At 39.4% G+C, this 26,664-nt stretch overlaps 1 long non-coding RNA gene across 1 annotated transcript in view; it reads left to right on the top strand.

The window, feature by feature from the left end:
- Positions 1 to 3,119: 3,119 nt before the first annotated feature.
- Positions 3,120 to 26,664, top strand: part of LOC111165571 (uncharacterized) — a 28,636-nt gene continuing 5,091 nt past the window's right edge. The window contains exons 1-2 of the long non-coding RNA XR_002642400.2: positions 3,120 to 3,376; positions 3,658 to 3,769. This is a non-coding gene — a long non-coding RNA (uncharacterized LOC111165571). The remainder of the gene's footprint in view (positions 3,377 to 3,657; positions 3,770 to 26,664) is intronic.

A 26,664-nucleotide genomic window follows, 5' to 3' on the forward strand; every position in this document is an offset into this window, starting at 1 on the left:
GCTACATCCAATGACTGGTCAGAAGGGCTGGGGATTCCCTGCTGGTCCTGTGGTTAAGACTCCGCACTTCCACTGCTGGGGGCCCAGGTTCAATCCCTGGTCAGGGAACTAAGATCCCACAAGCTGCGCTGTGCGGCCAAAAAAAAAAAAAAAACAAAGGTGTGTGTGGAGAGGGTGCTATAAAGACCCATCCCCTTTGTCTCAAGGCAAGGCAACTCTGAAAAGTTATTCCAGCTTCAGACCAATCTATGAGATTGGCTCAGGCTTTTTGTTTGGTGTGGCTATATTGCAGCCCAGCACCTTCCTTTGCTTAATATTTCCTTGTCTCCTCCACAGGGGATGATCCCAAGGATACTCCCGAATACGTTTCCGAAATGCTAAACTCCATCCCAGAGTCTGCTTCCTGGGCAACCTGAGATGAAACACACCCTGCAGGTCCTTGGGCCTTTCCCATACTTTGGGACGTTTGATCACGCTATTCTCTCCACCCAGAACACCTTCCCTATAATCCTCAGCTAGTTAAAACTCTACCCAGACTTCGTGACCTCTCCCTAACATCACCTATTCCAGGTAGTTCTTCCTGACTTTTGAACCCAGAAGCCCTTGCTCTCTTGAAAGGCCACCAGCAATGTTCTTTTCACATTTCTGTTACAGTGCTATGGGAGCTGGTAGGTTGTAAGGGGAGAGCTTGGACTTTGGAGTCAAGCAGGCTGGTATTCTTTTACTTACTAGACGTGTGAACACAGACTCTTCAGTTTTTCTCATCAATAAAATAATAAGAAAAAAAAAGGCTACCTCATAAGATTGCTGTTAACGTTAAAGGGAATTACACAGATAAAATGCCTGGTGCATAGCAGGTGCCCAAGTGCGAGATCCTCCCACGCTCTCCTTTCTTCTTCCCTTTATCATATCTTGTATCTTTATTGATTGTGCCCATCATTTATGGACTTGTCTCATCTGCCTACAGGCTTGGTAAGGGCTGGAATGTGCCTTGCTTATCTTTGTATTCACACAGTGCTTTGCACAAAGAGCTTCATAAATGTTGAGCTGAATGCCACCTCTGGGCCAGCATTTCGAGTTTGTTTTTGGAACCAAGAACTTCCCTGTTGTATCCCATAATTCATAAATTGATTGCACAAAAAAGGGAGTCCAGAATGACTATTTATGGGTTCTCAATAGCAACCTTAGCCGCAGAGAGCTCTGCCAGCCCTCCGGCTGGCCTTGTCTCTCACTGCAAGCACCATATGGGAAGCCAAACCTCAAACAAAGGTGCCCTCAGAGAGTCTGGACTCAGAAAACAGCTAAGGAATTTCAAGGCAAACCATACACATCAGCGTTCCTATGACTAAAGTTTCTTTCAGTCTAATTTTTTAATGACCATAGTTGAGAATTCTAAAATAATCTTAAAGATGAGCTCTAGGGTAAGAAGTGACCGAGTTAGCACAGTGCCTAGCATAGGTTCAGGACGTGTTTCTTGAATGAATAAATGAATGGATGGGATGGGCTGTGGCTGGGTCATGGGTGAAGTTCTCTAGAAGGGATACTCCCATCTTCTCAGACACACTCAGGTCACCTTCAAGGCAAACTGGAGGACAGAGTGGGACCTCTCTTACGTAGCCACTCTTAGGCGTGGTTACTGGGGTAAGTGAAAGACTCTTGTGTCTGCCAGCACCGTTTCTGAAGGTGAACACATATGGTGATAATGCTGTAGTGCTGGAAGTGAAATTTCTTTAAAACCCCAGCATAGCTCTGAGTCCAAGTTTCTAAATAGACATTAATGGCCCGTGTCGCAGGTTGGCTTCCCTTCAGAAGCAGACTGAGGATGAGGCTGAGTTTAGCGTGCAGGGTGTTTATTAAGGAGAGCCCTTGAGATCAACACCTGTGGAAAGGAGACGAAGGAAGCAGGGGTGGGCAGAGGGAAATGTCGAGCTGCAGTGCAGGTCCAAAGACAGCTTTAGCCTATACTACAGGGGGCTCTAGATAGCTCTAGATGACCCTTCAAAGTTGTCCCAAGCTGGGCTAAGATGATCAGGCCTTTATACCTTTGCCTCAATCAGTCATTGTATGTGGGTTGTCCCCAGAATAGTGTGATTTTGGGTGAGGTGCTTCTCTGCAGCTGAGGCAGACCCTGAGGGGCTGAGGGCTGTCTGCTCTCTGTACTCGCACAGCTGGGGTATCAAGTCCTTCCTTGTAGGGCAGCTGGGAGGCGCAGCTCCATATTCTCAGCCCTTTATGCCCATCCCTATGCCCCCAACCCCCTCTCCTTCTGCCACCCCTGCCTTCCTTTATACCCCTGCAGCAGTAAAGTGCTTGTAGTCGCCATGCCTTGGCTTACGCTGCCTCTTTTCTTAGAATGTTCCTCCTCTCCTTTCTTGGGTTCACTTCCATTCATTCTTTAAGATGAATCCCTGGACATTATCTCCACTAAGATGTTCTTCTGTTATAAATCAGAAACTAACACACCATTGTAAAGCAATTATACAAAAAAAAAAAAAAAAAGATCCAAGGGGGAAAAACAAAAAAACCAAAAAAAGCAAAAAAAATAAAAGATGTTCTTCTGGGCTCCTGAAAACAAAATGAGATGTTTCTCCACAGTACTTACAAAATATCCTGCACCTCATACTTCTTTACCACGCTGTTGTTGTGTGTCTGCTTGTGTGTCTGTCTCTCGTTCCAGACTGGGAGTCCCATTCAGGGCCCAGCACCTGGGAATGTCTGACTCAGATAACGGGGATTCTATTCATGTTTGTTAAATGAATGATTGGGTGGAAGAATGACAGGGCTTGTTAACAGAACTGTTTTGTGAGTGTGTAGTCCTACTGGCTAAGAAATTACAAAGTAGGTCAATGATAACATCATGTGTGTTTATTCAGACTTTTACACTTGCAAGAAACAGTCTCGCAAACCCCTTGAATCCTTTTGCATTTGGCTGGCTGGCTGTTTTGCAAAACGAACAGCATATATGGTGCTTTCTGAGCTGCTGTCTCCCAACCGGTAGGTTAGGACACTTTGATGGGTTGCAAAGATGTTCTTGGTATGTCACAATCCCCTTGGTTTCCTCATTCTTTGTTATCGATTTCTGACCAGCAGGGTGGGATTAGTGGTAATGTGGCAGAGAGAGGAGGTGGGACAACACAGGCGAATATGTGAGTGTCTAGAGGTCAGGTGTTTGGGGTATGGGTGGCTATAAAGCTGGATCAGCGAAGGGCTGGATGGGATGGGGCAGGATGCGGGAGACAGTACACCCTGCCTCACTCTGTATCCTGTTTTGCACAAGGTTGGTGAACACAGAGATTTCAAATGACTGTAAATGATATCGCAACGGAAGTCTCCTAGTGTGGAATCAAGAACCATCACCAAGTCAGGATGAGCTGAGGTCAGAAAATGAAGCAGAGAGGATTTTACTTAGTAAAAGGGAAAATTCTCTCTGTATATGTCTGTGCAAAGAATGCTCACATGTTAGAACTCTTGTGGTTGCAAATGATAGAAGCTTGCCTGGAACCACCTTAGACAAACAGGAGGATTTATTGGCTCATGCAGAAAACCCTGGAAAAGGCAGAGATGCAGCTGACTTCTGGGAGTAGAGTGACAGAGGCTAGTCCCCCTCTAGGGTGGAGAGTGCCTGTTTCTCTGTGTCAGCTTTCCTCTTTTAGACAGGTTTTCCAGAAGATTGGATCATGGATGACAGCAACTTCCAGCTCTCATCTTCCCAGATTTCATTCATTCAATTCATAAAACAAGTAGCCACGGAGCACCTATTACATGCCAGGTATTGTTCTAGATGCTGGAATAGCAGGGAAAGAAAGATGAGGAAAAACCCTCTTTTTATATTCCAGGAGAGGAAATTCAGACAGCGAACAAGAGTAAAGAGGAACATTTGATAGTATATTAGAAAGGGATAAGTGCTATGGAAAGAGAAAATCAAGCGTAGAAGGGAGATAGGGAGTGCTGGGGCTGGGGGTGGATATTGCAATTTTAAAAAATTTATTTTATTGAAGTATAGTTGATTTACAATGTGTTCATTTCTGCTGTACAGCAAACTGATCCAGTTATATATATATACATTCTTTTTCATATTCTTTTCCAATATAGTTTATCACAGGATATTGAACATAGTTCCCTGTAGGACCTTGTTGTTTATCCGTTCTATACATAATAGTTTGCATCTGCTAATCCCAAACTCCCAGTCCATCCCTCCCCCACCCCCCTTCCTCCCCTCCCCCTTGGCAACCACAAGTCTCTTCTCTATGTCTGTGAGTCTGTTTCTGTTTCGTAGACAAGTTCATTTGTGTCATATTTTAGATTCCACATATAAGTGATATCATGTGGTATTGTCTTTCTCTTTCTGGTATTGTCTTTGTCTTTCTCAGAAAGAGATAATCTCTAGGTTGCATTTTAAATAGGATTTAAATTCCTGCCAGGGAAGCCCTTATGAGGGAAATGACATTTGAGCAAAGACTTGAAGGAAGAGAGGGGTTGAACCATGCAGGTAACTGGAGTTGGAGACAATAGCAAGTGCAAAGGACGTGAGGTGGGCGTGCACTTGGCATGTGTGAGGAACACCAGCAAGACCACTGAGACTCAACTGGAGTGAGCAAGGGGAACGGGAGTGGGAAATGAGGCCAGGGAGCTAAGGCAGGTTCCATGGGGCTTTGTGGGTCATAGTAAAGACTTTGACTTTGAGAGTATGAGGTGGGCAACCACTAGAGTGTTTTGCAAGGAAGAGTAACATTATCTGATCTGCATTCAGCTCTGGCTTCTGTGTTGAGAAGGAACTGTAGAGAGACAAGGGTGGAAGTAGGGAGACCAGTTGCTTATTGTAATAATCCAAGTGAGAAATGATAGGAGCTTGGACCAGGTTTGCTCTCTGAGAGGGACTGCTCCAATTAAAGGGGAAATGGGGGCTGTGAGGTCATCTCTCTGGTCACAAGTATAGCTGGTTGCCCCAGTGAGAGCACCTGGGTGGAGTAGGAGAAGGGGTAGTTTCTCTTAAATGTGGAGAGCTGTTTCTAGAAAAAGGGAAACTGGGAGGCAGACCACAGTAGCTGTCTACTTCAGCCATTGTTTAGTCAAGACTGCTTGAAAGTTTTAGAAGCATTCTCCTGCCTTTGCCTATGTGTTTGACTAGATCTAGGAAACATTCTCTGCCTGTAACTCACAAGTATATTCCACTACACCCATGGACTGGTCTGCAGAAAACAGAGCTAAAGCTTTTGAACTGAGAACTGAGCCATGAGTAGATTTCATCCTGACACAGTGTCTTTCAGAGTCCTTGCTCTCTTTCTTAGAGAAGTCTTCTTTGTTGAAACATAGCTTGCTCAATTTCTTACTTACTGTCACAACGAAGGACTTACATGGTTTCATATGCATGCGCTTGGCTTCCTCAAAAACTACCTCTTTAGAACGCCATACCGATTCTCTGAAAAGGGACAATGTGTGACAAACATTGCATTGCTTCAGAGTGACTCTTCAAAATGCTGGATGGAAATTTAGGACTCTAAAGAGTAAAATGGGCTCTTCCAATATTGCTGTTACAATTACAATGAAAGAGTCTAAATACAGAAATGGTCTCCCTTTCACTTGTCTGGGTGGTCTTTTATATTTAACCATGATACAAACACGAGTGGTCCTTGGACAGTGGGCTCTTTTATCTCATGTTTTTCCACAGAGGTATGATATTATGACATCTGCAACCATTTCAGATGATATTCAGTACAAAACATGTATCTCATAATTTTAATGCCCTCCCACCTCAACTTTTATGATATTTCGTACTGTTGCTTTAGATTGAGTTTACCCTTATCATCTTGAATCTTGGAAGGAGAAGCTGAATATTTCTTCTTTGTTTACAAGCTTACCTATGGCCTTTCTAGAATGAGAAGTTTAGACTTTGTCTCTACTTTGTACTCTCTGGGTACCACAAGGTTCACCCAGATGGGACTAATTCTTGTTAAGGGACCATTCTGTTCACTGCTGACTTTATGGTCTCCATCTTCTGACAGCCACAAACAAAAGAAGATATGCAATCAATGTATAAGGTATGAAGAAAAATGTGACAAATACTCAGCAAGCTAACTTAATAAATACTACTGGATTTCCTGTACATCTTTCTCCTGTCATATCACTTTCCATTATTCCAGAGGCTACTACTATCCTGAATTGATCTCTATTTACTTTTCCTATTTTATTATGTCATTTGCTTTTCTTTCTTGAGTGTGGATTATTTTGTACGTACAAAAGAATGTTATATGGCTAACAAACACTCATGAATCTAATATCTAGCTGAAACAGCACACTATGACCAAGACTACTCAGGTCTTTATAGGCTTACTATATTTTTATGTATCCCGAAATAATATGTTCTTCAGTTTGACATTTTAAACTTCATGTAAATGGTGTAATATTGTATATATTCATCTATGACTTGCTTTTATGATCAACATTAAGTGTGTGAGAGTCTAGCGCTGTGGGGACCAATTATGCTGGTTGTGTACTGTACAACTCTAGGGGGGAGCTATTTACTTTGCAGTCTGGGCAAACGGTAACTTCTGGAGCTATACAGTGTACAACTTGTATCTACTACTAGATACCAGTAGCATCTTCAACCCCCTCCCCCAGATACTATAGTATTTTTCAGTATATCTCTCTGTTTAGATTTTTAATGGCTGCACTAAGTATTACATTACACATAGATAAGTCATCACATCCTACTACTGTCTACATTTTATGAGTTTGAGTGAAGTGTAGAAATCTTACATCCCTGTTCATTGTTTTCCTCTCCCCTGTTTATAACTATCTTAAATATTTCTTCTGCATACACTGAGAACCACATCACATAATGTTATCTATTTTTGCTTCAAAAGTCAAAAGTTAGAAAACTCAAGAGAAAGAAAGTCGATTTTATTTACCTGTGTTTTTACTCTTTCCCTTATTTTTTATTCCTTGCTGATGTTTTCACACTCCTTCTTTTACCATATCTTTTCTTTTTCAAGAATTTCCTTTAGCTATTCTTTTAGGGTGGGTCTGCTGGTGACATTCTTTTAGGTTTCCTTTGCCTGAGAATGTCTTGATTTCCTCTTCATCCCTAAAGAGTGTTTTAACTGGATATGGAATTCTAGTTTGACCGTTCTTTTCTTTTAGCACTTGAAAAATTTCATGTCACTTTCTTATGGCCTGCATGATTTCTGATGAGAAATCCAACTGCCATTTGAATTGTTTTTGCTATAGGTGGGGTATAATTTCTCTTTCATTGATTTCAAGATTTTCACTTGTTTTTAGTTTTCAGAATTTTTATTATCATATATTGTGGCATAGATTTCTTTGACTCCCTATTTTGTGTTTGCTCAGCTTCTTGAACCTGTAGGTTTATGCCTTTTGCCAAATTTGGGAAATTTTTACCCATTATTTTTTCAAATAATTTTTCAGTCCCACACTCTTTCTCCTCTTCTCTTCATGACTCCAAAGACATGAGTATTAGATCTTTCGTTATAGTTGTATACATACCTGAGGCTTTTTTTTTCCCAGTTGTTTTCTTATTCTATCTCTGTTGTTTAGACTGGGTAATTCCTATTGGTCTATTTTCATACTCACTGATTGGCTGTCCTCTCCACTCTGATGTTCAGCCTATCAAGTGAGATATTTTACCTAAGTTATTATATTTTTCAGTCTCAGTTTCCTTTTCATTCTTTTTATCTTCTATTTCTTTACTGAAGATTTCTATTTCTCTGCTTAGACTTTCTATTTTTTCATGTGTTTTTATTGTGTCATAATTGCTCCTTGAAAAGTTTTTCTGATGGCTGTTTCAAAATCCTTGTCAGATGATTCCAGTATCTGTTGACACCTCATTGTTGGTGTCTGACTGTCTTTTCTTATTCAGGTTGAGATTTTCCTAGCTCTTGGTATGATGAATGATTTTAGATTGTATCCTGGACATTTTTAGTATTATGTTATGATACACTGAATCTTACTGAGTTCTTCTGTTTTAGTAGGCTTCCTCTGAGACCGTGCTTTCCGGAGAATATGGATACGACCTCTTTTCTGCCAGGTTGGGGGTGGAAGTCCAGCCTCTGTTGACACCTCGGGGTTGGAAGTGGCACTTTTTTATCACTAGGTGGTGGTGAAAGTCATGACTCTCCACTAGACCTTCTCTGACACCATCTTAGCAGGGGGAAGGAAAGGTTCCTTGTTACCACGGGGTGGGAGTGAAAGTCCTGTTTCCACATGTGATTTCCACTGACTCCATGGAAGGACATTTCATTATTGCCCGACTGGGATGAGAGTCTTGCCTCCTCCACTTGGTCTTTCATTACACCACCCTGGCAGGGGACTTAGGGCACCTTGCTATAGCCTGGCAAAGATGGAAGTCTACTCTCTCCCCTTGTCATTTTCTGATGTGTGCCACAGTTTTTTCCATGATGTTTGGCTGGAATACAGTGGTTATTGTCCAAAAGTTCTCTGTCTTGCTAGGTTTCCCCTTTCCTGGTCCTTTGTCTAGGAAGAGCAAGCTTTTATAGGGACTTTTTTGTCTGTGCCTGCTGGCATTTCTGGGTTGGCAACTTCTGTACCACCCAGTCTGAGATATATAAGGCAAAAAGAATACCCAAGGAACTCACTACTGTGTCATTCTTTGGGTCCTGAGGTTCCTAACTGGCTTGCCTTCTTCTCTCCCCCTTTCAAAATCTTATGTTTGTTTTATGTACAGTATCTAGTGTTTTTAGCTATACTGTGTGGAAGAAATAGGAAGAAGTGTGTCTACTGTTTTCTGTTCAGGACTAGAAGTCTCTATTCAACAATCTTTTTTTAATTTCTCTTAACTTTTGTTTATTTATTTATTTTTATTAGAATATAATTGCTTTACAATGTTGTGTTACTTTGTGCTGTACAACAAAGTGAATCAGCTATATGTATACATATATCCCCTCCCTCTTGAGCCTCCCCCCCCATCCCACCTCTCTAGGTAACAATTTTTAATATGTAACATTTTCATTGTTATTCTGTTTAAGAACTTTATTTTTCTTATGATTTTTTTCTTTTACCAGTCAGTTATTTATATTGTGTTCTAAATTTCCAAATATATAGGATGTATTTTTTTGGTTATTTTACTGAACCTATTTGCCTGTGGGTGAGAAAGTTGCTTAAATAAATTTTTTTTTAAATAAATGCTTCAGTTTTTTACTTGTAAATGGAGATAATAATAGTTTTATTCTCATAGGGTTGTGAAGATTAAATGAATTTGTCCGTGAACTTTCCTAAGAAATCATAGGTATATTCCCTTCACCATTTTTTCTTGATCCTTTTTTTTTTTGGCTGCTCTGTGTGGCATGCAGGATCTTAGTTCCCCTACCAGGGATCGAACCTGTGCTCCCTGCAGTGGAAGCACAGAATCCTAACCACTCAACTGCCAGGGAATTCCCTCATTTTTTTAAATGAAAGTTTATTGAAATATAATTGCTATACCATGTAAATCATTATTTAAAGTGTATAATTCAATAGTTTTTTTAGCATATTTACAAAACTATGCAAACATCACTACAATCAATTTTAGAATACTTTCATCTTCCCTCAGCAAAACCCATTAGCAGACACTCCCCTCCCACCCCCCATCTAGACTTAGGCAGTCATGAATCTATTTTATGTTGCTATATATTTGCCTATTCTAGACATTTTACATAAACAGAACCATACAATATGTAGTCTTTTGTGACTACCTTCTTTTGCTTAGCATGCTGTAGCATGCATGTACCAGTATTTCTTTTTTTATTGCCAAATAATCTTCTATTGTATGACTCTAACATATTTTACTTATCCTTTCATCAGTTGATAGACATTTGGATTGTTTCCACTTGTGGGCTATTATGAATAATATGTGTGGATATATGTTTTCATTTCTCTTGGGTATATTCCTAGGAGTGGAATTACCGAGTCTTTATTAACTTTAATAAAGTTAAATATTTAACTTTTTGAGAAACTGGCAAACTTTTCCATAGCAGCTACACAATTTTACATTCACACCACCTACATATGAGGGTTCCAGTTGCTCCACATCCTCTCCAACACTTATTACTATCTGTCTTTTTTTATTAGAGCCATCCTAGTGGGTGTGAAATGTGATCTCATTTTGGTTTTGATTTGTATTTCTCTAATGGCTAATAATGTTGCATATCTTCATGTGCTTATTGGCCATTTGATATTTTCTTTGGAGGAATGTTTATTGAAATCCTTTACCATTTAAAAATTGGGGCTTTCGCGGAGCGGCTAGGCCCATGAGCCATGGCCGCTGAGCCTGCGCGTCCGGAGCCTGTGCTCCGCAACGGGAGAGGCCACAACAGTGAGAAGCCCGCGTACCAAAAAAAAACAAAACAAAACAACAACAAAAAAATTGGGGCCTTTTTTTGTTGCCATTAAATTATGAGTTCTTTGTCTATCCTGAATACAAATTCCTTATCAGAGGTATGATTTGCAGATGTTGCCTCCCATCCTGTTTCGTTAATTTTTCACTTTGTTGAGAGTGTCCTTTGATGCACAAGTTTTAGATTTTGATGAAGTTTCACTTGTCTATTTTTCCTTTTGGTGTTTTTGTTTTTGATGTCATGTCTAAAACTCTTTTGCCAAATCCAAGGTCATGAGAGACGTATGTTTTCATCTAAGAGTTTTATAGGTTTTAGCTATTAACTTTAGGCCTAAGATCCATTTTGAGTTAATTTTTACATATAGTTAGAGGTAGGGATGCAACATAATTCTTTTGCATGAGTATATTCAGTTGTTTCAGCACCATTTATTGAATAGACTATTATTTCCCATGTCAAAAATCAATTGACTATAAATGTGACTGTTTATTTCTGGACTCTTATTCCATTGATCTATCCTTATACCAGTACCACAGTGTCTTGATTACTGTAGCTTTGTGGTAAGTATTGAATTTGGGAAGTTTCATTCCTCCAACTTTGGTCTTCTTTTGAAGGCTTGTTATGGCTATTTTGCATCTGTTGAGTTCCCATATGAATTTTAGGATCAGTTTGTCAGTTTCTGCAAAGAAGTCAGTTGGAATTTTGATGTGGGTTGCACTGAATCTGTAGATCAATTTGCAGGACTATTTTGATCTTAACAATATTAAGTCTTCTGATCCATGAACACAGGATGTCTTTTAATTTATTTAAATAATCTTTAATTTCTTTCAATGATGTTTTGTAGTTTTCAGTGTACAAGCTATGCCCTTCCTTTGTTAGATATATTCCTAAGTATTTTGTTCTTTTTGATGCTATTGTGTAAGATGTGCTCTTGAACCAGAAGGATGAGGGCCGTAGCCTAAGAATGGCAGACCAAGAAGGAGTCAAGGTACGCTACACAGTTGAGTACCCAAAGAGCTTTGTTTCATCTACCCAGACAATTATGTAAGAGAAAAATTATGTAAGAGAAAAATAAACTTTTATCTTGTGCAAATATATGTTATTTTTGGGTGATCTATCACTCACAGATGAACTCATTTTAATAAATCTAACCCATGATGTTAATCATTTATTTATTCACTCATTCAACAGTTACCTGTTGAACATATAAAATGTCATAACATTGTACTAGGCCCTGAATGAGATGAAAAAGACATGTAAATCCCAGCTATTTAAGAACCTCTCAATGATACATACACTCCAATAAAATGTTTTGGGTAATGACAAAGTGCCGTTTGTCCACTGAAGTGAATAACACAGACCATGCTTGCCTCAAGTCAGAAAAGACAGGGGCGAGAGGGTGGGAAAAGAAGAGATCCCCTAGGACTGGAGTCTTAGAGGAACATTTGAGGGAGGAGTCTTGAGCTGGAAGAGGCAGTGGAATTTCAACAAACAGAAGAGGCAGATGACTGAGCATTTCAGATGGAATGTTGGGTGAGAGGGAGCAATGTTAACAAAGCCCGGAAATGGGAGTGAGGATGGCAGAAAAACTGAAGGGACAGTGGGGAAAGGGGGCAAGGACCCAATGAGAGAACCATGAACACCCAACTGAGCAGTCTGTGGGCAAGGTGAGGATCCTCCAGTGGTTTGAACTAAACAGGTTTGACTGAGTGGCGTATCAAGGGTAGAGTAGAGGGGGCATCGGGCCCTGAGTGCAAGCAATAGGAGGGTGCGTTGTCTATAGGAAACTTAAAAACAGTATTAAAGTGGCCTAGAATTTGGTCTGCTTTCTATTTTTCGCCTTGTACTGACAATTCTAAATAATGTCAGTGTTAAAATACTCCTCCTTTCCACAATCTTTTGTCAGTCTAGGGCAGTACTGTCCAAAAGAAATATAATGCAAGCCACATATGTTATTTAAAATTTCCCCGTATTTACATTAAAAAGTAAAAATAAGTAGGTGAAGTTAATGTTAATAATATACTTTATTTAACACAATATGTCCAAAGTATTAAATATTATATATCCAAAATATTCTACATGTAATCAATATAAAAATTATTAAATATTTTGTATAACTTTTTTCACGCTAAGTGTGTATTTTCCACTTACAGCGCATCTCAGTTTGGACTAACTACATTGCAAATGTTCAGTAGTCCCATGTGGCTAATGGCTAGTATTGGACATGTTCAAGGTCTAAACAAAAGCTTTGCATTGTAATAATAAGTTAAAAGCTCCAAATTAGCACAATGTCATGATTTATCATTTCATAAACATTGTGTTCTACATGTAAGTCAGCTTGGAGGACTCCCAGTTATATAGTCAGTCCCTAAAACATGTGGATTCAGATATATGTGTTTGTTTGGAAAGTAAGTTTTTGTTTTAGGTTTTTTTCCCTACTTAATAACATTTTTTAGAAAAAATAAAGTTACATGAGGAGAAATACAAACTTTAACAATAATTATCGGTTAACAGAACAATTAACTTTATGAGACTAAGCCTATCCAGGTGTATCTAGCATGTATAATTGTCATCTTTATATTCATATAAAGAACTAGTGTTTTAATTTGTTGTTCCTTTTGATCTGGCTTGGTATTCTATTTTATTGATTTCTGTTCTTCTTTTTAAAATTCTTTCCTTCTACTTGTGTCATTTCTAACTTCTTATGTTACTTTTTAGCCTTTCACCTTGTCTTTTTTTCCCCCAGCTTTATTGAGATATAATTGACATATTGCGTAAGTTTAAGGTATATAATGTGTTGATTTGATACACTTATATATTGTAAAATGATTAGCAGCAGAGCATTAGCTAACACCTCCATCCTGTCACATAATTACCATTTCCTTTTTGTGGTGAGAACATTTAAATTTTAGTCTCTTAGCCACATTCAAGTATATGATACAGTATCATTAGCTATAATCACCATGCTGTTCCTTAGATCCTCAGAATTTGTTAATCTAATAACTGGAAGTTTGTACTCTTTGACCAATAGCTCTTCATTCCTCTCACCCCCCAACCCCTGACAACAACCATTCTACTCTCTGGTTATATAAGCTTGGCCTTTTTGAATTCCACATATAAGTGATATCATACAGTATTTGTTTTTCTTCTGTCTGACGGGAGAATAAGTTTGTAATGGTTCATAATTATTAGAGCTCTTTATAAAATTCACCATCACAAGTGTAGGTTACTGATTTTACCAGAGAACATTTCTTTATACATTCCTCCTCTCCACCCCGCACATATCCCACATAAACAATACTGTGACCTCAACCCACATACTTTAAAGTCACTCAAATCACAGGCGGTGTCCAAGTTAGCACAGAAAAGTTTTCGTTATTGCCCTCTAAAACAAAATGTCCACAGTCTCTGAGAACATTACTCTTGGTGAACTCACCCTATCCACTGCAACTGTGACAACACTCACTCGTACCTAAGGAGAAGACTTAATCAGAGCAAAGGAATGCACTACAGAAAAAGTACAGTGTCAACTCAAATGTCTTCAAGTAAATAATTCTAGCCTAGAGAATGCTTGTACTGAAGCTAAGAAAATGAGAAATAAATTAGGCCATTTGTCAATTCTGTGACTTGGAAAACAAATACCATTTTGTGAATCAGAAGTTTGATACAAGGCATTCTAATTATGTGAGCTTGGATATTTTAAAGGACAAATCTTTTGGCTTAAAACCAAAGTGTATATAATAAAAACCTGCTATAACATGGTTAGTTTATGGGATGGATGTCAGTCTTATCCAGTATCTATATTAATATGGAGAGGGTCTTGCTGTATGACTGAATAAGCATACATACCCTCTGGAGCATACAGAGTGAAGCCCATATGCTTCCCTGGGGAATTTCCTTTCCATCCATGAACTGTTTCTTGGCTCTCAATAGAGTCTTCATTTTGTTCATGTATGTATATGACTTTATTAGTTTCACTTTTTTCCATTTAGTTATCTTGCATCATCATTTATTGTAGTATTGTATGTCTATCTCGCGTGGCATTTATTACAGTCTCTAACTTACTGACCTTTGTATACATCCTTCTTCCTCAAAATTGCTGAAACCATAAAAAGCATCAAAATGTAGATACTCAACATCACACCATAAATCTTTATTTTTTAATTCCTAGGCAGATAGAATTCCAAATTATTTTAGATGACAGTTTGGTATCTGAAATGATTAATCTACCCATTCTTTACACGTAGCTATTTGTATGAAACATTGTCTTTGAATAGACAAGTTATCAGTAGGTGCAAACCTTAACGCATGAAGAACTCATTGCAACAGGACTCCCTTCTTTGGATCTATGATCTTATGATCTTTCAGATACCACTCTCCTCATCCAGAAAAAAATTGTTCACTTGCAATAGGCCCTTGGGCATAACACAGCATTTACAATGTATAGAGTGTGCATTTCATGTTTTTTTTCATGTATTTCCTTTGGTTAAAAACTAATATGCAATCTACAACATCCAAATAAATGATTTAACATATTTTATACAACACATGTTCAAGTAATTGATTTTCTCATGGAAATGTCATACCATTTAACTCATAGTTACGAGCCAAATATTTGTGCAGTAGTTTGTAATGAATATATGCATCATCACAGATTGCCTGATTTTCTTTGTACTCAAATATAATTTAAAGGGGCAGAAGGACTTGACATTTTTTAATGCTTGATGCATATTGGCTCTCAATTACTCCTTGTTGGATGAATAAACACATGACTGACCAATTTGGCAGATCTGATCAAATCCTGTGAGTTTAGGGTTTTGGTTAGTCTTATTGGAGCCTTATTATTATATTACTAACACAATTGACTGTGTATGATATGTTTTGAAAATACTTGGTTGCCCGAGTGCAGCAAAAATAATTATGGATATATGTGAACAAAAGCTGATGTAAAAACCAATTTATATGGACCAAGTAGGGAACACCTATATCAGTCAGATTATTTCAGTGGCAGGTAACAAAAATAAGGCTCAAACTGGCTTAAAAATACAGAAATCTATTAGCATGCCCAAAGGTAATGCAAGCTTCAGGCACTGTTCTTTCAATTCTCTTGGCTCTGCTTTCCTTCATGTGTTTCTTTTGTCTTCAATCTAACTTCCCTCATGGTTGCAAAGTGGCTGCCAGTGCCAGCAGCACCTGGGACAATGTGCTTTCTTGCTCACATTCAGTGGGAGAGTGCAAGAAAGCATCTTCCTCAACCATGTCCTAAAAGTCCTTTCCTATAGTGTGATTGGGTGGGCTAAAGTCATGTGACCACAGTTGCTTGGGGAATGCCATGCACTGATTACCCTTAAGGCTGAGTTTCTGAACCAATCACTGGTAAGAATGATGGGATTACCTTGAATAGCTGAGACTAATCAAGACCTATTCCTGGAGCTGAGGAAAGAGTCAGTTTATCCTGTGTCAACTGGGCTTTGGGGAAGCGAGGAGGATGCTTGAACAGAATTGGGTTCTGTTAGGAAGGAAGAAGAGGGAAATGGATACTGTGTATGCAAATAACTGTTTATTCCAGCACCACTCTTCTTTAAAAATTTTGTCATTATTATTTTTTTCTTTCTTTAAAGTTTCTTTATTAAACACTTGATTTTTCTACAGCAGTTTTAGGATCAGAGCAAAACTGAGAGGAAGGTAGAGAGATTTCCCTTATACCAAATGCCCCCACTTGTGTATAGTCTCCTCCATTATCAACATCCCCCACCAGAGTGGTGCATTTGTTACAACTGATGAGCCTACACTGACACATCATTATCACCCAAAGTCCATAGTTTACATTAGAGTTCATTCTTGTTGTACATTCTATGCCTTTGGACAAGTGTATAATATAATGACATGTATCCATCATTATAGTATCATACAGAATAGTTTCACTGCCCTAATAGTACTCTGTGCTCCACCTATTCATCTCTCCTTCCATCTTAACCCCTGCAACACCACTCTTCCTCAAAAGAGGAATTGAACTAGTCAATCAAGGAGAAGTATTCCCATATCGCCACAAAAATGAGAATTGATTCTCTCCTAAAGATACATTCATCAGTGAATTAAGAAAATGAGGACAGAATGGGAAAATGTAGTCTGTCCTTCCCAAGTTTTTATTCTTTATTTTAAAGGAGTTTTGCCTTTTTTTAAAATTAAATTAAATTAATTAATTTATTTATTTATGGCCGTGTTGGGTCTTCGTTTCTGTGCGAGGGCTTTCTCTAGTTGCGGCAAGCGGGGCCACTCCTCATTGCGGTGCGCGGGCCTCTCACTATCGCGGTCTCCCTTGTTGTGGAGCACAAGCTCCAGACGCGCAGGCTCAGTAGTTGTGGCTCACGGGCCCAGTTGCTCCGCGGCATGTGGGATCCTCCCAGACCAGGGCTGGAACTCGTGTCCCCTGCACTGGCGGGCAGACTCTCAACCACTGCGCCACCAGGGAAGCCCTATTCTTTTTTTTTTTAATTCACTTTCCCCTCGATTGGTACCTATCAAGACCCCATCATGCTTTAGTTCTTTTTACCTGCTGCTTATTCTCTTACTTTCTCTTTTCAAGAGTGATCAGCTTCTTTGTATCATCTCTGAAAAAAATAAGTCTAAGAATCACCAAGATAATCTCATTATCACTTCTTAAAGATTTTTCACTTTCTTCATTTAAACTGATCTGCAAAAAAAAAGACCTACCATCCCCGTCAGTGCTTATTGAAAATCATGTGGATTATCACTTGCATTCTGTAAGGATCTCAGCTTTCTCACAGTCATTTAACTTTTTCTGAAATTACTTGGATAGAAAACCCTGTGGCGACAGCTTGGATATCATGATTGCCCATATCTGGTTTAAGAGGCAAAGAAGTGGGTCATCAGCCCACAGAAGAGCAAGCTTACAGGGCTCTGGCCACTTGGAAAAACGGACAAAAACCAAATGAGAGGTTTGCTGAACCAAACACAGGGACCTTGCGAAGAAAACAAAGCAGACTTCCAGGATCCATTCACTTTCTGTGCAACCCAGTGTAAACTTTGAGGTGACCATACTAAAGAAACAGGTACAGCCTTTAGTTTTCTGGAAGAATTATTGCCTTTTCTTTAAAGCACCACTTTACATAAACATCAGAATCAAACATTAGGGAAAGCAAAATCTCTTATATGGAAAGTAGGGGAGTGCTAGTGACTTAAAAAAATTTTTTTAAACTGCTCCATCATATTCCATGCATATGCTGTATAAAACATTTCCTATGAGAAATGGGGCCATTCTTACGTATGATTTCACTTCTTGTCTTTTTTTTTTTTTTTTCTGGAGTGGGCGGGGTGGGGGGGCTGGCATGCCATTCAGCCTGCAGGATTTCAGTTCCCTGACCAGGGACTGAACCCAGGACACAGCAGTGAAAGCCCGGAATCCTAACTACTATGCCACAAGGGAGCTCCCTTAGGATTTATTTTCTTAACTTTTGTATGTAACATACAACAGTGTTCATTATATTTATCATGTGGTACATTATATCCCAAGTACTTACTTATCTTATAACTGGAAGTTTGTACTTTTTGACTACCTTCATCCAGTTCCCCCTCCCCGCAGCCTCCACCTCTGGTAACCACAAATCTGAACTCTTTTTCTGCGAGTTTGTTTGTTTGTTTGAAGTATAATTGACCTTCAACACTGTGATAGTTCCTGGCACACAACATAGTGATTCAATATTTTTATACATTTCAAGATGATCACCATGATAAGTCTAGTTACCATCCATCACCACACAAAGATATTACATTGTAATTGACTATACTCCCTATGCTATACATTTCATCCCCATGACTCATTTACTTTGTATTGGAAGTTTGTACTTCTTTTTTTTTTTTTTTTAACATCTTTATTGGGGTATAATTGCTTTACAATGGTGCATTAGTTTCTGCTTTATAACAAAGTGAATCAGTTATACATATACATATGTTCCCATATCTCTTCCCTCTTGCGTCTCCCTCCCTCCCACCTTCCCTATCCCACCCCTCCAGGCAGTCACAAAGCACTGAGCTGATCTCCCTGTGCTATGCGGCTGCTTCCCACTAGCTATCTACCTTACGTTTGATAGTGTATATATGTCCATGCCTCTCTCTCACTTCATGCCAGCTTACACTTCCCCCTCCCCATATCCTCAAGTCTGTTCTCTAGTAGGTCTGTGTCTTTATTCCTGTCTTACCCCTAGGTTCTTCATGACATTTTTTTCCTTAAATTCCATATATATGTGTTAGCATACGGTATTTGTCTTTCTCTTTCTGACTTACTTCACTCTGTATGACAGACTCTAGGTCTATCCACCTCATTACAAATAGCTCAATTTCGTTTCTTTTTATGGCTGAGTAATATCCCATTGTATATATGTGCCACATCTTCTTTATCCATTCATCCGATGATGGACACTTAGGTTGTTTCCATCTCCGGGCTATTGTAAATAGAGCTGCAATGAACATTTTGGTACATGACTCTTTTTGAATTATGGTTTTCTCAGGGTATATGCCCAGTAGTGGGATTGCTGGGTCATATGGTAGTTCTATTTGTAGCTTTTTAAGGAACCTCCATACTGTTCTCCATAGTGTCTGTATCAGTTTACATTCCCACCAGCAGTGCAAGAGTGTGCCCTTTTCTCCACACCCTCTCCAGCATTTATTGTTTCTAGATTTTTTGATGATGGCCATTCTGACTGGTGTGAGATGATATCTCATTGTAGTTTTGATTTGCATTTCTCTAATGATTAGTGATGTTGAGCATTCTTTCATGTGTTTGTTGGCAGTCTGTATACCTTCTTTGGAGAAATGTCTATTTAGGTCTTCTGCCCATTTTTGGATTGGGTTGTTTGTTTTTTTGTTATTGAGCTGCATGAGCTGCTTGTAAATTTTGGAAATAGAAGTTTGTACTTCTTAATAGCTCTCGTTTATTTCACTCAGCCCCAACTTTCTCCCTTTTGGCAACCACCTGTTCTCTGTATCTATTACTCTGTTTCTGTTTTGTTATGTTTGTTCCCTTGTTTTGTTCTTTAGATTCCATGTATAAGTGAGATCCTATAGTATTTGTATTTCTCTGTCTGACTTATTTCACTTAGCATAATACCCTCTAGGTCCATCCAAGTTGTTGCAAATGGCAAGATTTCATTCTTTTTTTATGGCTGAATAACATTCCATTGTACATATACACACCTTATCTTCTTTCCTATTCATCTATTGATGATCTCTTAAGTTTGAATGCATTCTAACAACCCTGCATTTTTACTTCCTCCCCCCAACAATGAATGTTTTTGGTGTCCTATTTCACATTGCTTTGTTTTGAGTATCCCTTAACTACTTATTGTGGATATAGATGATTTTACTACTTTTGTCTTTTAACCTTCCTACTAGCTTTATATGTGGTTGATCTACCAACTTTACTGTATATTGCCTCTACCAATGAGACTTTTCCTTTCATAATTTTCATATTTCTAGTTGTGACCTTTTCTGCTTAGAGAAGTTCCTTTAACATTTCTTGTAAAGCTGGTTTAGTGCTCCTGAACTTTTTAGCTTTTTCTTTTCTGTAAAACTCTTTATCTGTCCTTCAAATCTGAATGAAAGCCTTGCCAGGTAGAGTATTCTTGGTGGTAGCTTTTTTCCTTTCATTACTTTAAATATATTGTTCAACTCCCTTCTGGAATGCAGAGTTTCAGCTGACAATCTTATGGGGGTTCCCTTTTACATAACTAGTTGCTTTTCCCTTGCTGCTTTTAAGAGTCTCTCTTTAATTTTTGCCATTTTAATTATAATGTGTCTTGGTGTGAACCTCTTTGGGTTGATCTTGTTTGGGACTCTCTGTGCTTCCTGGATCTAGATTTCTTTCTTTCTTTCTTTCTTTCTTTCTTTCTTTCTTTCTTCTTTTTTTTCTTTTTTTGGCTGCACTGTACTGCTTGTGGAATCTCAGTTCCCCAACCAGGGACTGAACCCAGACCACGGCAGTGAAAGCCTGGAATCCTAACCATGAGGCCACCAGGGAACTCCCTGTATCTGGATTTTTATTCATTTCCCAGGTTAGGGAAATTTTCAGCTATTATCTCTTCAAACAACCTCTCTGCCCCATTATCTCTCTTTTCTCCTTCTGGGACCCCTGTAATATGAATGTTAGTATGCTTCATGTTGTACTAGAGTCTCTTAAACTGTTCTCATTTTTAAAAATTCTTTTTTCTCTTTTCTGCTCAGCTTGGGTGATTTCCACTACTCTGTCTTCCACTTCACCAATCTGTTACTTTGTATCATCTAATCTACTGTTGATTCCTTCTAGAGTATTTTTTATTTCAGATATTGCACTCTTCAGCTCCATTTGGTTCTTCTTTATATTTTATAACTGTTAAACTTCTCACTGTGTTCATCCATTTTTTTTTCCTGAATTCACTGAGCACTTTTATAATTATTACCTTGAACTCGTTATAAGGTAGATTGATTATCTCCATTGTGCTTTGATTTTCTTTTGGGGTTTTATCTTGTTCCTTTGGAACATATTCCTTTGTCCCTTCATTTTGCCTAATTCTCTGTTTCTTTGTATGTATTAGGTTGGTCAGTTACTTTTCCTGATCTTGGAGAAGAGGCCTTATGCAGGACATATCCTATGGGGCCCAGCAGCACACCAGAGCTATATGATCTAGCAGTGCCTCCTATGTGGGCTAAGGGGCCCTTCCTGTTGATGTGGGACTGAATACTGTGTATGTGCTGGTATGTGGGGCTGGGTGGCTGCCAGGCTCTGCCTTGTGCAGAGGCTGCCATCTGCTGGTGGGTGGGGCTGGGGCCTGGGCAGCTGGTTGCAGGCCTGGGAGGGGTCCCAGACTGGTGTTAACTGGTTAGCCCTGGTGGAACTAAGCTAGAGGGAGGATTCCAAAATGGCACTTGTAAGCACCAGTGTCTTCATGGTAGAATGAGCTCCCAAAATGGCTGCCACCAGTGTCTGCATCTCCAGGGGGAGTCCCAGTTGCCTTCTGCCTCTCTGAGAGGCTGTCCAAGATCAGGAAGTGGGTCTGACCCAGGCTTCTTTAAAATTACTGCCTCTGCACTGGGTCTCAGAGCGTGTGAGATTTTGCAGGTGCCCTTTAAGAGCAGAGTCTCTGATTCCTACAGCCCTCCAGCTCTCCCACAGGCAAATCCCACTGGCTTTCAAAGCCAGACGTCCTGGAGGACTTGTCTTCCTTGTGTGGGACCCCCCCAGGCTGGGGAGCCTGATGTGGGACTTGGACCCCACTCCTTGGGGAGAACCTCTGCAATTGTGATTATCCTCCTGTTTGTGGGTCACTTGGAGGTATGTATCTTGACTACACTGCATCTCTGCTCCTCTTACCCATCTCGTTGTTGTTCTTTCTTTATATCTTTAGTTGTGGAAAATACTCTCTGCTAGTCTTCATGTTATTCTCATAGATAGTTGTTCTGCAAATAGTTGTAATTTCGGTGTGACCGTGGAAGCATGTGAGCTCAGGGTCTCCATACGCTCACATTTTGGCCACTCTTTGGGTATGGGATCATAAAAATCACTTTTGAATAGTCACGTTATAAGTCATACTATGTAAGTACCACAATTAATCATCTCCTTTTTTAATTCTTTAAAACATTTCTTTTAAAATTGAGATATAATTTGCAGACTGTAAAATGCACAGATCTAAAGCATACAGTTTGATGAGTTTTGACAAATGCGAACACACTCTAATCAAGATAAAGAATATTTCTATCAGCTGCAAAAGTGCCCTCTTGTCTCCTCCTATTCAATTCCCTATCTCTCCACAACGACTGCTCTGATTTCTATCACCATAGCTTCATTTTGCCTATTCTTGAACTTCATATAAGTGGAATTATACAGTATATACTTCGTTATGCCTGACTTCTTTTTTGCTCAACAGTTACCTTTTTAAAATTTATTTTTAATAGAAGTATACTTGATTTACAATGTTGTGCTAGTTTCTGGTATGTAGCAAAGTGATTCAGTTATATATATATATATATTTTTTTTCATATTCTTTTGCATTATGGTTTATTACAGGATATTGACTATAGTTCCCTGTGCTACACAAGGAACTCGTTGTTTATCCATTATATATGTAATAGTTTGCATCTGCTAGTCCCAAATTCCCAATCCATCCCTCTCCCACCCCCTTCCCCCTTGGCAACCACAAGTCTGTTCTCTGTGCCTGTGAGTCTGCTTCTGTTTCCTAAGTAGGATCATTTGTGTCATAATTTAGATTCCACATGTAAGTGATATCATATGGTATTTGTCTTTCACTTTCTCACTTACTTTACTTAGTATGATAATCTCCAGGTCTATCCATGTTGCTGCAGATGGCATTATTTCATTCTTTTTCATGGCTGAGTAGTATTCCATTGTATATATGTACCACATCTTCTTTATCCACTCATCTGTTGATGGACATTTAGGTTGTTTCTATGTCTTAGCTACTGTAAATAGTGCGGCTGTGAACATAGGGGTGCATGTATCTTTCTGAATTACAGTTTTGTGTGGATATATCACCAGGAGTGAGATTGCTAGGTCATAGGGCAACTTTATTTTTAGTTTTTTGAGGAACCGTCATACTGTTTTCCTTAGTGGCTGCACCAATTTACATTTCCACCAACAGTGTAGGAGGGTTCCCTTTTCTCCACATTTGTTATTTGTAGACGTTTTAATCATGGCCATTGTGACCAACATGAGGTGGTGCCTCATTATAGTTTTGATTTGCATTTCTCTAAAGTTAACGATGTTGAGCATCTTTTCATGTACCTATTGGCCATCTGTATGTCTTATTGAAGAAATGTCTATTTAGGTCTTCTGGCCACTTTTTGATTGGGCTGGGTTTTTTTGTTTGTTTTTGTTTTTTGGCTCAACAATTATTTTGAAATTCACCCAAGATATTGTGTTTATCAGTAGTTCATTCTTTATTATTGTTAGTAATATTTCTTTGTATGGATATGTAACAATTTGTTTATTTGCCAGTTGATAGATATTTGGGCTGTTTCCCGTTTGGGTCTATTATGAATCATACTGCTTCGAACATCTTTTTTCAAGTCAATTTTAGAGGGGGTGAAAAGTGATAAGAAATGATAGCTAGGTCAATGATTCTTTTTTTTTTTTTCTTTTTGTAGAGAAGGTACAGAGAAGCAGGGGATGCAGTTGAAAGACTGGGGATGGAAGGGTGGTAAAAATGAAGCAAATAGGGCTTTTGAGAAGGAAAATCCAAGGGGGAAATTAATTTAAAAAGAAAAAAGAGAAGAATGAAAATGAGCAAGGATAAGAAGAAGCAATCAATCAAACACTAAATGAGAAACAAAAAAAGCCTATAAAAATTAAAATAAGTAAAAAGAATTAGAACCACAAAACATATTTTTAATCATGTTCTTTGAGAACTCCTGGAATGAAGAGAAACAAACTTTTGAGTTTTCTCCGCATGGACTTCCACCCCTCACATATTCCTGATGCTCTAATGCTTTCTTTACATGAACATTTTCTACAAGCAACACTCTTTCCCTTGCTTGCCAGAGCAGAAGAGTGTGTTCAAAGTGGCTTTGATCAGGGCAGGGAGGAAGCCAGGAGGCTTTTAATTTAAAAATAAGTGCTGCCTTGTCTCCCATGTTTCCTTAATTGAGGCAGAAGCTGAATCTAGGACACAGCCTGGTGGGAGATTGGCTATGGCCCAGTCACGTGGGGATTGGATTCTGAGCGAGAATGGGATGGTGAGCAGTGGAAAGGCAGAATGGCGCAGATGTGTGTGAATGTGTGTGTGTGTGTGTGTGCGTGTGTGTATATGTGTGTGTGTGTGAGAACAGTTACAGGGAAGTGTTCTCAACTGTTAGGCCTGTCAGATTAAGATGTCTGAATGGGCTATAAGGGAAAGAAGTAACTGAATCTGCATTAGCTGTATTATTTCATTTTGTAGCCGTGGTGCAGAAGGATTTAAATGCCTTCACCTAGAGATGGAGGAAAACAAAGAAAGGCAAGAAGATCCAAGATGGCTGGAATTGTTTTTGTCTGAAAGAGACTCTGCAGGCCTGAGAGTTGAAAATTTCTTTTCTACTGTGATGTTGCTGACATTTTGACCTAGGATATTTCTTTTCTCCTGAAACCAGAAAATAGGCACAAAAATAATTATAAGAAATGACAGGCAAGAAGGATGAGGAAATATATAAGGTATATTGAAGACATTGCTGGCGGAGTTTTATGGTGCTTTATGGCCCTCTTACCCCTGGCCCCAACTTTCAAATGGGTTTGGAGTGAATTTGATGGATAAAAGCATGAAAGGAGGGAGAGAAATGGGCTATGGCTGTGATCTACAGCTATTGAAAGTTGTTAATGCAGAGGAGGATTTATTTGGTCTATAAATCCCAAAGGGACATAACCATGAGAAATATTGTGTGGTTTACAAAAACTCTGATTGAAAAAGAGGAACAATTTCTTGATTGTGAGAACTACTGGAATACAAAATAAAACAAAATATTATATATTAACACACTTAAAGGAGTAAAAGTGCTATGCAAATTCAAAGCATGATTATTATTTAGCCCTTAAGGGAGCCGGTGGTAACTCCACCATTAAAATACACCAGAGCAATCCCAAAATACAGTCTCCAAAAACCCTGGGGACCAGATGAGACCACAGCATATGCTGGGGTCCCTTGGGAAAGTGAAATATTCTGTGTGCTTCCCCAAATTCCCAGAAGGTTACCCCTTCCATATGATGGGCTTTGTTGCTCCCCTGATATAAATGGCTGCTTCTGTTGAAAAATCTCAAGTGATGTATGTGGCTGAGGACCATCTGCTTGGTTTCAGGCAATGAGTTAGGGCAGACATCAACCTTTAAAGAAACTCGGTGAATTTTCATCTCTTAGGTGTTAAAGCATATTTCTTGCCCAAATCAGGCTGGAGGAGGGGGCATTTCCACATTCGGTGTTTGAGAGTAATTGGAACTGGGCATATGAGCGTGAAAAAGAGTTCTCTTTGGGAAGCCACTTTAAAACAGAAAGTACAGTTTTCTGTTGCATAGTATAGCCTGGCGATGGGAGTTGGGAGGCTCTCAGTGATAATAATCTCATCCACTTTCAAGTTCATCCTACATTCTGGGCCCTTTACACCTATTATCTTGTTCAGTACAACAACCCTACGAGGAAGGATATTACAAGTGAGTAAACTGAGACTCCAAGATAGTATATAACTTGGCCAGAGTTACAGAATTAGGATATAGACAGCTCAGGATTAGAATCCAGTCCTATCTGACCCTGAAGCCTGTTCTTGCTTCACCTCATCATAAGGCTGTGTGGGATAGTTGTTCCTTTCCTCCCTGCACTCGGTTTCAATGTCTGTGTTTTCATTTGGATTCTCCCAGAAGGAATTCTGAAACAAGGATTTGGAGCAGGTAGTTTATTCTGAGGGTGATCCCAGGAGACACTGGGAGGGAAGTGGAGAAGGGAGACCGGGAAGAGAAGGCAGCCAATAAATGGTCCATTATTGAGCAAGTTGCCACTGCAGGTGACTGGGGCTCAGTCCTGCAGGAGAACTTTGGAAAATGAGTTATCCTGCCTAGAAGGCAAGGAAGCTGGTGCATTTACATATCCTCCACCCCTGAGCATGAATTCCTGGCAGGCAAAGCTGGCTCTGGAGGCCAGAGAATGCCTTCAGCCCAAGAAATGAAGTGAAAAATGTGAGGGCAAGTGAGGTATAGACACCTGGGACTTCTCCAGTGCCCAGGGTGCTGGCTAACTTGGTGTTAGGCACTGAGCCTTAAATGGTGCTGATCTCCTGGCTCTGCAAGGGCTCAAGTATCCCCCTCTGCACCCCTATATGAGAGCGGCAGGGAATCCAGACACCATCTTGCCCAGGGGGAAGGCCAGTGTGTTGGACAAAGAGGGAACAATGGGGTTATTTTTCTTACCAGAGGAGTCTCTCTTAGCCTCATGACTGCCCAGAAACCCAGCGATGTGCTCACCATCTGTAGACAGATACCAAAGCAAAATATATAACAGTTACTGGAGAGGATGGGGATATAACAGAGGATCTGCTGATTCTTCTAGATGCTGTGTTCCAGCTGTTTTGTTCTGGATGTTTCCCAACACTCTGCAAGGCTCTCCCAGGTCTCTTAGCAATTAGCATGTGTCATTAAAATCTTCTCTACAATTGTACTCTCCAATCTAAATTCTAGCTTCGAGTTTTGCCTGCTCTTTTCTTCCCTGAGCACATGAGTAGTTCAGAGGCCTGTGAAATAGACAAACCCCACAGAGAATTTGGTATTCCAAATCACACTGAATATTTTACCAAG

Source organism: Delphinapterus leucas, chromosome X, assembly GCF_059928025.1.
Source record: "Delphinapterus leucas isolate spDelLeu-1000000601 "Yukka" chromosome X, BTC_Dleu_Yukka2, whole genome shotgun sequence".
Lineage (NCBI taxonomy): Eukaryota > Metazoa > Chordata > Mammalia > Artiodactyla > Monodontidae > Delphinapterus > Delphinapterus leucas.